The following is a 17,156-nucleotide window of genomic DNA, read 5'->3' as shown; positions in this document are numbered from 1 at the left end:
GTTGTGGGGCTAGAAAGATAGTAGAACAGGTAGGATGCTTGCCTTCCATGTGGCATATTTGGCTTTAATCTCAGCTTTCCACGTGAACCTCGAGTTCCCCACCAGGAGTAAACTGAGTACAGAGCTAGAAATAAGACAAAAAATAAATAAGTAAAACCAAACAAAGCAAAATCCCAACTCAATCTTGATAGAATACTTACTTTTTTGAGATATTCTCAACTCCTCCCCTTCCTCAATCAAAGAATTTCATTTTACTATTTGTTTGTTTTAGGTTTTGGGCTACACCCATTAGTGTCCATGTCTACTCCTGACTCGGGTCATATATGACAGTGTTCTGGGGACCAGACATGGTGTCATAGATTTGAACTAGGGCCAGCGAGGTGCATGGCCAGTGTCTTAATCCTTGTACTGTCTCTTCAGCACTATAACTTTATTTAAAAAAAAATGTACATGTAATTGTTAAGTATTTAGAGGCTTACATAATATTTCTCTTTGGTATATGTTTCCCAGTCTGCTTTCCCACCTATGATCTTTCAGGTAGGAAAGGTAGGAGTTAAGTTGTGTGTTCTTTTGCAGCTGGCTAGAGAGCTCTGTAATTTTGGAGCAGCTGGCGGCTGGAAAAGGATTAGGTGTTCTACTTTCTTGCCTCTTCTTACCCTCCTGTCTGTGTGGATTATTTACCGTGGATCTATACAACCAGAACAACTTTCTCTGTCCTGGGTGACTCTGAGTTCAGGAATTAGTTCTGATGGCACTTAGGGGACCATATGTAATACTGGTGACATAATCCATGTTACCTGCATACAAGAGTACTATTGCTTTGGTTCAGATTTAAAAAATTAAAATTTTTGCTATAGTTGACTTGTACAGGCTTACACCTGGCTCTGTGATTGTGGTTCACTCCTAGAACTGCTTGGGGGACCATATTGGGGTGCTGGGGATTAAACCCAGGTTGGTCATGTACAAGGCAAGTACCTTCTCTTTGGTCCATAAATCATAATTTTGTGGCTTTAGTGTGTGTTTGTATGTATACCTGTGTCTGTATGTATAAATCATAGTTTTAAGTTGCATTCAATTTGCTGATTTCTCAAGGTGACCCAAATATCAAAAACTTGAGAAAACAAAAACAAAACAAAGCAAAAACCTTGAGAAACAAAGGTATAAAATCATAAAAAGGTAATGTGAATTGGATCTTAACTTTAAAGTTTTGGGATGTGTTAATTTTAAAAACAAATTACCATTTTGATATTTTGGCTGCCTAAATTTTGACAGAATAATTAAAAACAGGAATCTGAACTGGAATGCCATTTAAAAAAACAAATTTAAAACTGTAGGCTTGCTTTTTGGGCTAATATACATCAACTCATGACAAGTAAAGTTCTGTTTTATAACCACTTTTCTTATCATTTATTCATTAGAAAAGGTTGCTTAATAAGCAAATGACAGAATTCAAATACTGTAAGTCAAACCTAGATCTAGTAGGAGGGTTGGCAAAGAAAATTTTCTGTTAAAATTTAGGGCTTTATTTTTAAGTATGTGTTTGTGTGTATATTTTGGCAGGCAATATGGAGAAAAGCCATATGTTGATGAATTTGGGAAGTCTAAATAGTGTAATTAAGTGATGCAGTTGTTTTAAAATACAAATTATTTGCTTAGCTTAATATTAGTGATTTAGGGTAGTCTCTTATTTTAAACGACTGTAATTCTTTGTTTGCTTATAAAAAATAAGCATGTGGTTTTCAGAGTTATAAAATCACCTTCAGAGTTTATACTGTTGGAGCTGGAGAGATAGTACAGCAGGTTGCATACAGCTGACTCTGATTTCCAGCATCACATATGGCCCTCTGAGCATTTGCCAGGAGTGAGTGACTCCTCAACACTGACTACGAGTAAACCCTGAGCACAGCTGGGTATGACTAAATTTCCCTCCTCTCCCCCCAAAAAGCAAAAACAACAAATGAATCCAACAATTAAAAAGGTTTTGTAGTGTTGATGGCTTATCTTCACATTTAGTAAACAACTCTAGATAGTACTAAAATTTGTACTACACTGCTGAAGAACCAGATAGTTCAGGCCTATTGGTTTAAATTACTTGGAATTGGAAAATAAGAGTATTCCATGTTTTGATAACCTCAGAGGTCAATTTGACCTCAATTCATCAAAAAACAGAATAATTTCAGGATTTGTAGGCATGTGTAAGTGAATTTAAGAAAAGGGAATGTTCTAAAACCTCATTGTTCTGTCAAGGAACTATGTGTATGTTGGCTTAAATTACAGTGTGTGAAAAAGCAGATGAAACAAACATATAACACTTGCTTTAGAATCAGTTTATTTTGGTAGAAGATTGATCTGCCATAGACCTTGATTTTATCACATTAGCTCTAATCAAGAAGCTAGTAAGTTTTCAAGTACTTTTGATACTTGAAAATTACTTTATTTTTATAAGAAAATCTTATAAAATTTTTCATAAAACTTTTCTAATTTTCCTAAAGAAAATGTTTATGACTTTTCATTTGTAGGAGATGACTTTTTCATTTTCAACTGAAATCATTCTTCCAAAAAACATTATTTGTAGGATGAAAAAAATGCCATTCTAGGAGGGTGCAGTGACATGGAAATTGAGTTTTGTGGGGATTAGGAATTGTGCTACTAGCTGCAATTTGGAGTTTGGTTTGTACGAGAGGATAATAACAGTAATACTATACTAATACTATTTCCAGCATGTGTATCCTGAGGGATACAGGATACAGGAGGGCGGGAGAAAGAGAAGGGGGGAGAGGAAGAGGTGGAGAAAAGGGGAAAGGGAGGAGAGAGAGAGAAGGGGAGAGGAGAGAGAGAGAGAAGGGGAGAGGAGGGGAGGGGAGAGAATGGGAGAGGAGAGAGAGAGAGAGAGAGAGAGAGAGAGAGAGAGAGAGAGAGAGAGAGAGAGAGAGAGAAAGAGAGAAGGGGTAAGGAGGGGAGGGAAGGAGAGGGAAGAGTTCCTTGGTTACCCAATCTGAAATCTATCTCTGCTTTAGATTTTCTTTTTATAATGAAAAGTGCTTTTCAGTGTAAATAACTATCACTGTGGAAGATGTTCTTGATTTTTGTCTGTATTTTGCACTGTCTTGTCTATTTCCTTTTGTGTTCAGGGATTATATCTGTTTTGATTATTATTTCTATACCCTTAGAACTAAGGAATTGGTATATGCAAACACTCATTTAAGATTTTATTTAATTTGGGGTCAGTTCAATAGTACAGTGGCTAGGGCATTTGCTCGGGTATGCTGCTAACCTAGGTTTGATCCCTGGCATCGCAGAAAATCTCCCAAATTCCACCAGGAGTAATTCCTGAGTGCTGAGGAAGGGTAACCCCTTATCATCAATAGATTGGCCAATGAATCAACAACAACAGGTTTTAATTTAATTTATTTAGTAAATATATTGCTTACAATTTTGAGGATTTTGTTTTAAGTTCTGGGTAAATAGCATTGTGTTAGATAGTATTTCTCTTATGGGACTTAAAAGGTGAACAATCAGATGATAAACAAGTAAAATGAAAAAAAACATGAGAACTTGCCATATAGAATAAAATGCTGTGAAGGAGATAAATCAGACTAAAGGCTGAATCATGTACTTAATAGAAAAACAAAAGCAAAGGCAAGAAAAGTGAAAGTAAACAAATGGCATTATACTAAGCTAAAAAGCTGTATTCCAGCAACAGAATTGAATCTGTAGAATATTGAAAAGGAAGTTAGTTGAAGATCAAAACTCTGATATTTGAAGACCAAACAACTCAATAGTAAAACCCCAGACAACCTAATAAAAAATTGGGCAGAAATTCTGAATAGATATTTTCCCAGAGAAAATAGGTAGTAGAAGCCCAACAGAACTAGAAATACACCAACTAGAAATAACCATCAGAGAAATACAAGTGAAAACCTCATAGAGATATCATCTGATACTTAGTGGGATGACTATGATTATAAAAGAGGATGCACCACTAGCAAGTGAGCTCTATAGTAAATGTGTGACCCTCTCTAATCTCTGGGGATGGTACTGTATGTGAAATTCCCCAAGACCCCCTACAATCAAATACATAAAACAAACAAAAAAATAAATGGAAAAGGAATAAGAAATGGTGGAAATTATGTGAAAAAAAATTCTTGTACATTGTTGGTGAGAAATGAAATGGTGCAGCCATTACAGAAAACACTATGATGGTCTTCAAAGATTAAAAATAGAAGTACCTTAGGGCTGGTGTGGTAGTACATCAGATAGGGCATTTGTCTTGCATGTGGCCCATCTGGATTTGGTCTCTGGCATCCCATAGCCCCCTGAGCCTGTCAGGAGTCTTTTTGGAGCACAGAAGCAGGAGTAATGCCTGAGCACCACCTGGTATGCCCCCCCACAAACAAACAAACAAAATAAAAGTGCCATATGATCAAGCAATTATATTTCTGGAACAATAGCAGATAGAAGCAAAAGGACCGTACTAAAGTTTCCCCATGCTTATTGCAGCATTGTTCGGAATAGATAAGATGTGAAAGCAATGTAAAAGTACTGATCAGGAAAGGAAAAAAATTGTGTTTATTTTTATGGCTGAATAAGATTCTATTCTATGCACATATATACTGTTATGTATGTAATATGCATATAAACACACAATCTTACACACAACAGAACATTATTCAGTCATAAAAAAAGAATGAGATCTTTTTGTTATTGATAACATGAACATACCTTAAGGGCATTATGAGAAGTGAATAAGTCAGGCAAAAAGATCAGTACTCTTGTGGTATTTATGGTAAGAATCAAGAGAAAGAAAAGTCAAGCCAAGAGACTGGGAGAAACATTCAGGGATGATTATTTGGCTGGAAATGGAGAATAAGTGAATAAATGTATGATGAATGAATGGGGAATTAGGTAGCATAGCATCACAGCAGGGTGTCTAGCCCAATGGAAAGTTGAGAAGAATGAAAATAGGAGTAGGACCAGATTCTGTGGGGATCTGAAATGCAAGACTCACACTAACTTACTCACTTTTGACTCATACTTCCTCACTGGCCAAGAGATATTCTTTCCATACCATAAAATGTTCCATTGAAGTAGTTGGTAGAACTAATTCATTTAAGCAATTTACCATCTGTTTTGAATGATTTGTAATCTTCACCAAAAGAGTTTACTAGTTAACACAAGAATCTATTTTGTGTTCAGAAGATGACTTGCCATTTATATATTACAAATAATCTGAAGTAGAAGGAAATTTTCACTCCTGCTTCTTCCCTATCTAAGCCTTCCTTGGCCCTGTTACCATTAATTAATTATTTTGTATTGATTTGCCCATTCAATTGTAAAAGTGCATTCAATTATCCCCTACAAAATTTTTCATAAACCTTAGTTGAATACTGTTTTTCTCCTTAAATGTATTTTTAAGCTTCTTGATTCTACCTGTCACATGCCCACTGTCCAGAAAGAAGCAGTTTTTAAATTGCTTCTATCAGAAAGTTCCAAAGGCAAGATCTTATTATGTTAGGGGCCTGAGAGATAGTATAGCGTGTAGGGCACTTGGTCTTGTGTGGCCAACCCAGGTTCCAGTCTCAGCATCACATATGGTCTCCTCATTCCTTGAGGAGTGATTCTTGATAGCAGAGCTAGGAATAAGACCTGAGCACTTTCAGCTGTGGCCTAAATACAAACAAACACACTAACAAAATATCTTATTTTTCTTTCTTTTACCTTCTTTTCAACTTAATGATATCATCAGGGAAACTGATATTTTCTTTTATTCTCTTTTGCTTATTCTTTTAAACTTGTAACCACTCTTACTTTCATCTCACCATTTTATCTGGTGATCACGATCAATGATACTATTAAAGCCCTTTAATCATGTATTTCAACATCTATTCTTGATCTTGGTCTCCCAACTTTTTTTCAGTTGCCTCCCAGAATCTTGCTTTCTTCCTCCCCTAGATCTCAGAGAGCACCTGCAGAGATTGACCTTCACTCTTGACTCTCACTTGATCTTGGAACCATGATAGGCTGCCACTCTCTGAAGTTGATAGTAATTTGCAACCATGATGGGACATTTCCAGCTTTCCCTACTCTTTTTTGACTTTAACCACTTATTGTAAATATATATTAAGGACCAGAGTAATAGTACATTAGGGAACGCACTTGCTTTTGTTTTGATATTTGGCATACCTTATGTTCCTCTGAGCCCAGCCAGGAGTAGATTTCTGCGTGCAGAGCCAGGAGTAAATCTTGAGCACTGTTAGGTGTGTCCCTCCCCCAAACAAAACAAAACAAAACAAATGATAGGGGCTACATCTGTGTGTGCGTGTGTTGCTTTCAGTGCCCAGGATCAAACTCATATTCATATCAGGATCAAACTCATAGCCTCAAATTGGAAGCATGTCTGCTATCTCCTGAGCTATCCCCTAGCCCAACTTTAACCTTCTATTTTTATTTTATTTGAAAATTTTTATAGGGGCCATCCTCATGTGATGCTAGAGATTGAAATCAGGTCCTTGCTGCTGCTAGACATGGCAGCATATGCTGCCACCTGAACGGTCTCCCCAACCTCCAATTTAACTTTTTAAATCTCAACAAATGTTTGAGATTTGCAGGAATGTTGGGGAAAAAAGCGAGTTTGGATGGTGTGGGCAGAGAACTTTCATTTTATATACATTGAATTTGAAATATAAATGAGGCAATAATTCCTAAAGTTATCTGAAAAGTTAAAGTTAGTCTGAAATTCCCCCCCCTCCCCCAAATGATATTCCTCACAAATAATCTTGGGACCTTTAGTAGGGCATATTATAACACTACCTTCCTCGTCTAGTTTTGGAGCCAATTAAGAGATGGAGATATAAACAAACTAAAAACTAGATTAAAAAAATAACTAGAGCCAGGAGAAGCTCTGAGCACAACCATGTATGGGATCCCAAAAAACTCAAAACCAAAACCAGTAAAAACCATCCAAACTCCAAACCTGTGTCAGAAAGATAGTATAAGTGTTAACGTACTTGCTTTGCATCCAGCCAATCATAGTTTGGTTTGGTCCCCAGAACTGTGTAGTCCTCCAAGAGCAGCTTGGAGACAGGAGTAGCCTAGATCCTGAACCCTACCTACCAGGTGTGGATCAAATCATTCCCCCTTTCTCTGCCCCTCCCCCACCTATATTTAATTTGATACAGATCACGGAGACTATGACTTCAGACTTGGGCTCCAAGGCAACTTGTTATTTCTTCAGCTGCATCAGTTCTTCTCTGAACCAGACAGCTGCCTCATGTTTTGGCTGTGGCGCTCATCAGGGGTTGCACCCTTCCTTTCAGAACTTATATAAGCTTGTCCATGCAGCCTAAAATACTTGCAGTGCTGGGGATTGTAGATAGCAGAGCTGCTATAGTTGTATTTGGCATGTCTGGAACACTGGACATCTGAACTTTAACTTGACTACATGCTTGCAAGGGAGATGCTTTAAGCCTCTGAGCTATTCCTTGGCACCCTAAATTCTATTTCTTTCTTTATTTTTGTTTTGTTTTGTTTCAGCAGTGCTTAAAAGTTGTTTCTGGCTCTGAACTCAGGAATCACTCCTGGTGGCTCAAGAGACCATACGGAGAGCTGGGGATAGAATCTAGGTCAGCTGTATGCAAGGCAAGTGCCTTACCCATTGTACTATCACTCTGCCCTTTATTTTATTTAAAATTTTTATTATGGGGCCGGAGAGATAGCATGGAGGTAAGGCATTTGCCTTGCATGCAGAAGAATGGTGGTTCCAATCCCTGCATCCTGTATGGTCCCCTTAGCCTGCCAGGAGTGATTTCTGAGCATAGAGCCAGGAGTAACCCCTGAGCACTGCCGGGTGTGACCCCCCAAAAAATAAAAATTTGTATTATAACACCGTGATTTATCAAGTTGTTCATAATTCAGTTGTTTCAGGTATTAAATGTTCAAATACTAACCCCACCTCCAGTGTGACCTTACCTCCTCCAATATCCCCAGTTTCTCATCTACCACTTTAGCCTGCAGGCACAAACAATTTTACTTTTTATTGCTTGTTACAACAAAAAGATAAATTGAATGATCAAAACTTAGATCAGTAAGTTTTAATTTGTAATGATTGTTAGATCTCTCAATAGCATTACTAAAGCCATTGACTAAGTATTTACTAGGCTGTTATTGGTGCTAGGTAGCCTTCTGTGGTACCCTTTAGACTCACTGATTTTGGTGGTCTTGCATCTTACCCATTAGATTTATTGTGAACCTAGCAGACTAACACTACTATGAAATTTTGAAGTATCACATAGTCCAGGATCTATAGATATGGAACAAATTTGGTGGCCTGACAATTTGATAAGGTTCAGTTGTAGAGCTAGGTTGTTTCTCTTGGAGGGTGTCAGGTGTGGCTGGGGGCACAAGCCTTCAGGCAGAAAGGAGAATCTGGACACCCCTATTCTGAGAAGGGCCAGAGTTGTCCACATGGACCAGACTATCTGAGAAAAGCTGGCAACTATCATTTTCTGTTGTTACTTAGTGGAACTGGGCCATTTTTCTGCTGGCAGGATGGTGGGTGTGGGCAGTGGCTTCTGGGTTTTCCAGTGGTGGGAGGGGTGGTGTGGTGGTGTGGAGGAACTTGGCCTACCCCCATTCTGAAAACACGCTAGAGTTTTAAGCCTACAGACTTGTACCACCTGGGAAAAAATTTGATGCTTCTAGGCACCCTAAAGTATTAATTTGTATCAAATACAAGACAACCACACTACTCTAAAAACTGATTAGCACCTTTACTATAAGTTTTCTTAAATCCCTCCCAATACTTGGTGAAATGGTTTTTTTAATTTTTGTTTATTTTGTTTATGGGCCACACCTGGCAATGGTTAGGAGTTACTGCTGGCTCTACTCATAAAGGCCATTCCTGGAGGTACTTGGAGGATCATATAGGCTACCTGGGATCAGACTCTGATGGGCTTTGTGTGAGACAAGTGTCCTAACTGCTGTACTAGTGTTCTGTTCCTTCTTTTCTTCTTTTCAAAGAAAAGAAATGATGCTTTGGAGAATGAGTTTTAATTATTGTGGTATATGACCGGATTTTACTTGAGTCTATTGACTGAATAGACCATTTTTTATATACAGTGAATTATGCCTCCTAATATTTGAATGAAAGAAAACATCACATTTATTTATTCTCTTTATCAGGTCCATCTGCTTCATGTTTTCACCCATTTGGCCGCTGATTCAATCTCATTCAGGAAACTCAGTCCCAACCCTTCACTCCCACTCTTGCTCTTGGATTGTGCAAGTCTTAGAGGTCTCTCAGCCCTTTCAGCCTTCATATCCAAGAAATAAGACTGGGCTTAAGCCAACACTAACCACTGCAAAAGGCTCCACTACTACTATTACTACCATTACTACTACTTCCTTTTCTTTTCTCCTCTTCCTTCTTTTCTTCTTCCTCTCTTATCTTCTCCAGTTTTTTTTTTTAGCATCCAGATTTGGTCTCCTCCCTCTTCTTCCTCCTCCTCTTCCTCCTTCCTCCTCCTCATCCTTCTCCTCCTTCTTCTTCCCCTCTTCCTCCTCCCTCTCCCTTCAGTTCTTCCTTCTTTTTTCCTTTTTTTCTCTCTTCCTTCACCTCTTCTCACCCCCCCCCCATTTTTTCCAGCAGTGAAGTAAAAAACAGGTTTTATTCACAGTTATTGAGGAAGGGGGGGAGAGGATAAGAAAGGGAGAGAATATCAACACTCAAGGAAGCACGTGTTCTCTAAAGGTAGAAAATCCCAGTCCACATGTCACTGAGAAGGTATTAAAGCATGAAAGGACACATCTCAGAAGGTTGAGATGTGTGGGTGACATGTGCATGGGCCCAGGGAACACATGTGCCAAGTATGCCATGTGGCACCTCTAAGGATGGTCTGCACTAGAACTTAAGTTGTATGTCATGAGCCTGAGCTATTTTTGGGGGGCGTGGTCTCTCACCCATAGTAGACAGTGGCTACTTGTGTCTCTGTGCTCAGAGTTATGGTGGGACTCTGGGGATCATATCAAGTATCAAATGGGGTTTGGCCACATGTCAGAGGTCACATGCCTCTCAGTTCTTTCCCAAAATCTCCAGCCCCTTTCAGCCTATATCCTAGCTCCATTCTGGAAGCACATTTTCATGAATTGGTCTTAATACTCTAAGCTTATATGTTTGTTTGTTTGTTTTTGGTGGGGTGTTTTTTGGCTTTGGTGGTCAATACTTCTACTCTGGGTTTTGCCATGTAACTTCCACTAAAGGACTCAAATGTCAACACACAAATCTTAAAAATCTTCTCCTTTCTTATGAATTTCTATAGAAAGATAAGAATGCAAAATGTCCAATATCTTAATAGATCATTCACTAAGTTCTAGGACAAGTTCAACATGGGTTATCTTTTTATTGTCATGCATTAGTGAGTTTGGTGTTATACCTACTTTTTAATGAAGGGATTAGAGATTTGGCTCACAGTTGGGGAGCTTTCCCTTGGTTCCTGATTATGGTGTTAAGAGCAAGAATTAAAATAGGATTTATTTGAATCTAAGTCTTTTTTTTCCCTCACCCCTATAAATAATAACATAATATCCTTGAACTTGAACAAATGTTGTCTTCTTTATCAGAACTGCTGGTTAGGCGCTTTACCTTCTAGCTTCATTCTAGATATAGCAGTTCTTGTGATTCCTACTCAATTTCATCTTGTTTACTTTGGTACCAATTACAATATTTAGCAAGTTAGCCATGTCATCTAGCTTTCTGGAATTCATAGACTTGATAAATATGATGCTTACAGTCTTATTCATGTTGAAAAAATGTTGAATGATTCTTTCCTCACTTCACTTTTTTGGGTTCATTTTGCTCTGCTGAGTTATGACAAGCCTCTCTGTCTGTTTTTCCCCCCTTATCCTACTCTTCCCTTTCTGAAAGGTATAATAGTGCATGGAAGATAGAGGTGGGGGTTATGCTTGGGGGAGCACAGTCAGGAACATGAACATGCAGCTGGCCCAATTCTGGGTGGAAGGAGCAATGAGTAGATTGTTATAGAACTGCTTATACAGGCTGCCAGAGGATTTGGTCAAATGCCCACTTGTAGGCCAATTGGTGAGCACAAATAACTTCCATTCTGGAAAGAGTTGTAGGTAGCTGTAGCACAGTGATGGGCATGGAAACATGTGGGGACCTTGGTGACCGAAAGGTAATCAAGGAGAGAAAGAGAAGACAAACAATTAATGAATAATTCATTAGGATTGACAGCAAGCCAAAATACAGGATGCCCAATTAAATTTAAACTGTACCATATAGACTCCACCCTTTTTTATAAAAAAAGAAAGAACAAGGTTTTTTTTCTAGATATAGGACTTCATATACTTTATATACATAAAATATTATGATTATTATTTAGAGAAATTACTTAAAAATAATTGGGGAGGGTTCCATACCTGGCAGTATTTAGATCTGGCTCTGATGCTCAGGGATCATGTCTGGCAGAGGTTGGGGTATGAGAAATAAATCCAGGCTTTCTGCATGTAAGATAAACACCATACCTGATGTACTATCTCTCTTGCTCCTATTATTTATTTTTATTTATTAATATTAGTAAGAATTAATATTAATAGCATTATTTATTAGAAGGGACAAAATTTTTATTTATTCATTTCTTATATTTAAAACATTTTTCTATTACATCTTTCCTGGCCTCTGTTTCTTAAAAATTGGAATGCCACTTTTATTTTTTAGAAAATAAAATAAATTCGCTATCTTTCTCTCCAGCTTTCTTTTTAACATAAATTACTTTTTTTAAAAGACCATGTATCACATAGTTGATCATAATATATTTATTTCTAGGTAAGTGGGAATGAAATTATTAAAAGATAAAAAACCCACTATGTACCTAAAATATTACTGTGAAAGATTTGTAATCCACTGTGGTCAACATAAAAATTATTTAAAAAAAGGGCTCAGAGAGATAGCACAGCGGCGTTTGCCTTGCAAGCAGCCGATCCAGGACCAAAGGTGGTTGGTTCGAATTCTGGTGTCCCATATGGTCCCCTGTGCCTGCCAGGAGCTATTTCTGAGCAGACAGCCAGGAGTAACCCCTGAGCACCACCAGGTGTGGCCCAAAAAAACAAACAAAAAAAAAATTAAAGAAAAACAGAAAAGAAAGAAAGAAAAAGAATAAAAAAAGTGTAACAGCAAGAAAACTTGTGAAAATTATTGTATCTCACAATGAGGTTATCAAATCATTGTCAGAACGTTCAATTAGATCTTGTTTCTAGTTGATTGATCTGTTATTACTTCTTTTGTTTCTGAACATTAGGTGGCTTCAAGTACTCACTGGCACATAAATTGGTGTGTTCCTATGGGGATGACAATATTCAAAAAATTGGAGTTGTCACTCACGCCACGAAATTTCAAGCACTATTGTTTTGATATTGCTCTTTTCAGATGTGGTTTCGGCTACCAGGCCTTCTGGAAGTATCAAAAGGCAAAAAAAAAAAAAAAAAAAAAAAGTCTTGGTGATGTCAGCCAAATACCAGTAAACCTTGTTTTGGTCAGATCAATGTCTCTGCAGAGAGCCATAGAGGAGGGGTGATGTAGGGCTATTGGTGAAACAGAGGTTGTGGGTGATAGGTGCAGCAGGAGTGGCTTTGGAGGGACAGGGACTTGGCTCTCCTTTTCCTCCCGAGATTGCCAGCTTTCAGCTGTGTCACCTGTGTACCCATAATTTTTCGCAATTTAGTTCACATCTCTTTCAAGAATAAATTGAGTTTTTGGAGCTGGCTGAATGCAGGCATGAAAACTGTTCATGATGCATGGATTCCCCTCTCAATCTTTTTGTAACTATCAATTTAAAAAATCATATTATATCAAAGGCAATAGCAGATAAAGTCTAGATAGAACTTTAAATTTTGCATCTTCAGAGAGAGGTGACACCTTTGTCTGTCAAGGAGGCCTCCCTGCTGTAAGATTGGCGACTGGGAGAAGCTGTGGGGACCTGTTGGCTTTTCATATTTCTCTTCTCTGGTCTCCTGAAGCTCTCCTCAAAGGGCTAGAAGGGCCCCAAAAACTGTCTCCTAGAGCCACTCAGGCCGAAAGGCCAAAAAAGACTAAGTGAGTAAAAACTGGTTATCAGCGACGCCAGGCAGAGAGGTGATGCCTTTGTCTATGAAGGAATCCACCCTGCTGTAAGATTGGCGACTGGGAGAAGCTGAGGGAACCTGTTGGCTTTGCGTGTTTCTCTTCTCTAGTCTCCTGAAGCTCTCCTGCGAGGGCTAGGAAGGGCCCCAAAATACTATCTCCTGGAGGCCCCAGAATAGCATGGCCACTCCTCTTCGCATCCGCAACACTTTCTAACTAATGAACCCTACCACAACACGCAGAAAAAAATTACACTACAAGCGTGACAATGGGGAAACCTCGCAGGCAAACACCATGTACAGAGAATGAAGATGATAGCTCCGATGACCCAAAAAATACCAACCATCTGATTAACCTCTCAGATAAGGAGTTTATATTAGAAATATGGAAGATACTCATAGAAATCAAAGAAAACATAATAGCTCTAGCTGAACAGAACACAAAGTCAGAAATCAGAAAACTCCAAACTGAAATAACAGATCGGAAAAACACAGTAGTTCAACTGAAAAACTCAATGGAAACCCTCTCAACAGGGTAACAGCAGCTGAGGACAGAATCAATGAACTGGAAGATCAAATGCAGAACAACTCCATACAGCAGAAGAGATTGGAAAAGAACCTTAAGGCAAATGATCAGACAATGAAAAAAGTACTCAAGGAATGTGAACAGATGAAAATAGAAGTTTTTGATAAACTCAACAGAAACAACATAAGAATCATTGGAGTTCCAGAGGCCCAGGAAGGAGATCCCCAGAAAGAACAAACAGTCAAAGACATCACCACAAAGAAACTCCCAGGGCTAAAGAGTGCATACAATCAAATCCTGTATGCCTGAATAGTACCATCCAAAAGAGACTCGAAGAAAAACACCCCAAGACATATTCTAGTTACAATGATGAATCCCACAGATAGAGATAGAATACTGAAAGCAGCAAGATAAAAAAGGGAAATTACATTCAAAGGAGCATCCTTAAGAATTACTGGAGACATGTCACAAGAAACTCTCAAGGCCACAAGACAGTGGTGGGATATTGTGACAAGACTGAAAGAAATGGATACCTCACCGAGAATACTGCACCCAGCCTGACTCACATTTAGGTTTGAAGGAAGGATACATAGCTTCATGGATAAGCAACAGCTCAGAAACTTCACAAATGCAAAACCAGCCTTAAAGGAAAAAACGGAAAGGTCTAATTTAAGACAAGACAGACCAATAAACACAGAAAACTTATCTACAAAAAATGACATTAAATCCTATGACAACCATCTCCCTCAATGTCAATGGACTAAATGCACCAATTAAGAGACACAGAGTGGTGAATAGATCAAAAAGATAAACCCAACCCTCTGTTGCCTACAAGAAACACACCTGAATAGTCAGAACAAACATAGACTCAAAATCAAAGGCTGGAAGAAAATCATCCAAGCAAACAATACACTTAAAAAAGCTGAGGTGACCATATTAATATATGATGACACCAACTTTAGACTCAGAAAAGTTGTAAGGGACAAAGATGGACACTTTGTACTAATCAAGGGATATGTGCAACAGGAAGAAATCACACTACTAAAACATATACGCATCCAATGAGAGACCAGCAAATTAATACAATTTTTGACATATCTGAAATAAGACATCAATAATAGCACAATAATTGTGGGAGACCTCAACACAGCCCTGTCAACACTTGATAGGTCAACCAGATTAAAACCCAACAAAAATATACTAGCCCTGAAAAGAGAAATGGAAGAAAGAGGACTAGTATATATATATGACACTCCATTCCCAGAAACCTAGATATACATTCTTCTTCAATGTACATGGGTCATTCTCCAGGATAGACCACATGCTGGCACATAAAACATACCTCCATAAAATCAAGAGGATAGAAAAATTTCAGGCTTCCTTTCCTGACCACAAGGCTCTGAAATTAGATGTGAACTACAAAGGGACACAGAAGAAAAACTTTAACACCTGGATATTAAACAGCCTTTTACAACCAGTGGGTCCAAGATGAAATCAAAGAGGAAATAAAAACTTTCCTGGAAACAAATGATAATGAAGACATGCTGTCAGAATCTACAGGACTTAGCAAAAGCAGTACTGAGAGGAAAATTTATAGCTTTGCAAGTACACATCAGGAAGGAAGAAGGGGCATACCTGAACAGCTTAATGACACAGCTTATGAAATTAGAAAATGATCAACAAAAGGAACCAAAAATAGGGAGACAGAAGAAAATAACAAAGTTTAGAGCAGAAATCAATGAACTGGATTGAAAGATCAACAAAAGTAGAAGTTGTTTTTTTTTAAAAAAATAAAGAAAATTGATAGATCATTGGCAAAACTGACACAGAGAGAAACTTGATAACTTGTATAAGAAATGAAAAGGGGGAGATCACTACAGATATTGCAGAGATCAAAAGGATAATCAGAGACTACTTTGAGAAACTCTATGCCTCTACACATGAGAACTGGGAAGAAATGGATAAATTCTTGGACTCTTATAATGTTCCACAGTTGAATAAGGAGGATGTAGCATATATAACACCCCATCACCATTGAGGAAATTAAAATGGTAATCAGATGTCTGCCCAAAAACAAAAGCCAAGGCTCAGACGGATTTACTAATGAATTCTTTTAAACCTATCAAGAGGAACTACTACCAATCCTAGCCAGACTCTTTCATGAATTTAAAAAAACAGGAACACTTCCAAAAAGCTTTTATGAAGCCAACATCACTTTGATATTAAAACCAGACAGAGATGTTTCCAAAAAAAGAAAATTACAGACCAATATTCCTGATGAACACAGATGCAAAGATCCTCAACAAAATCCTGGCAAATAGGATCCAATGCCTCATCAAGAAGATCATTCACTATGATCAAGTAGGTTCATCCCAGGAATGCAAGGATGGTTTAACATCCATAAATATATCAACATAATACACAACATCAACAACAAGAAAAATAAAAATCACATGATCCTATCAATAGATGCAGAGAAAGCATTTGATAAGGTCCAACACCCATTCTTGATCAAAGCTCTCAGCAAGATGGGAATGAATGAAAGGAACCTTTCTCAATATAATTAAGGCCAACTACCACAAGCCAATGGCAAATATTATCCTCAGTGGAGAAAAATAAAAGCCTTCCCTCTAAATTCAGGTACAAGACAAGGCTGTCCACTCTCACCACTCCTAAAGTACTTGCTATAGCGATTAGGCAAGAAAAAGGATATCAGGCCCGGAGAGATAGCACAGCGGTGTTTGCCTTGCAAGCAGCCGATCTAGGACCAAAGGTGGTTGGTTCAAATCCCGGTGTCCCCCGTACTTGCCAGGAGCTATTTCTGAGCAGACAGCCAGGAATAACCCCTGAGCATCACTGGGTGTGGCCCAAAATCCAAAAAGAAAAAAAAAAGATATCAAGGGCATCCAGATAGGAAAGAAATAAGTCAAGCTTTCACTGTTTGCAGATGACATGATATACTACTTAGAAAACCCTAAAGACTCTACCAAAAAGCTTCTAGAAACAATAGACTCATATAGCAAGGTGGCAGGCTACAAAATCAACACACAGAAATCAATGGCCTTTTTATACACCAATGATGATAGGGAAGAAATGGACATTAAGGAAACAATCCCACTCACATTAGTGTCACACAAACTCAAATATCTTGGAGTCAACTTTACCAAAGATGTCAAGGACCTATACAAAGAAAACTATGAAACCCTGCTCGAAGAAATAGGAGGACACACGGAAATGGAAACACATACCCTGCTCATGGACAGGCAGGGTTAACATAATTAAAATGGCAATATTCCTCAAAGCATTATACAGATTTAATGTGATCCCTCTAAAGATACCCATGACATTCTTCAAAGAAGTGATCAGGCACTTTTGAAATTCATTTGAAACAATAAACACCCTCAAATAGCTAAAGCACTCCTTGGGAAAAGGAATATAGGAGGCATTACTTTTCCCAACTTTAAACTGTATTGCAAAGCAATAGTTATCAAAACAGCAT

The 17,156-nt window shown here is 38.2% G+C and overlaps 1 protein-coding gene across 1 annotated transcript in view; it reads left to right on the top strand.

The window, feature by feature from the left end:
* FBXL13 (F-box and leucine rich repeat protein 13) overlaps window positions 1-17,156 on the top strand; it is a 197,175-nt gene that overhangs the window by 40,065 nt on the left and 139,954 nt on the right. The gene's annotated exons all lie outside the window — the stretch shown is intronic.

The sequence above is a fragment of the Suncus etruscus genome, chromosome 1, assembly GCF_024139225.1.
Source record: "Suncus etruscus isolate mSunEtr1 chromosome 1, mSunEtr1.pri.cur, whole genome shotgun sequence".
Taxonomy (NCBI): Eukaryota; Metazoa; Chordata; class Mammalia; order Eulipotyphla; family Soricidae; genus Suncus; species Suncus etruscus.
This window is presented reverse-complemented; position numbering and strand designations above follow the sequence as displayed.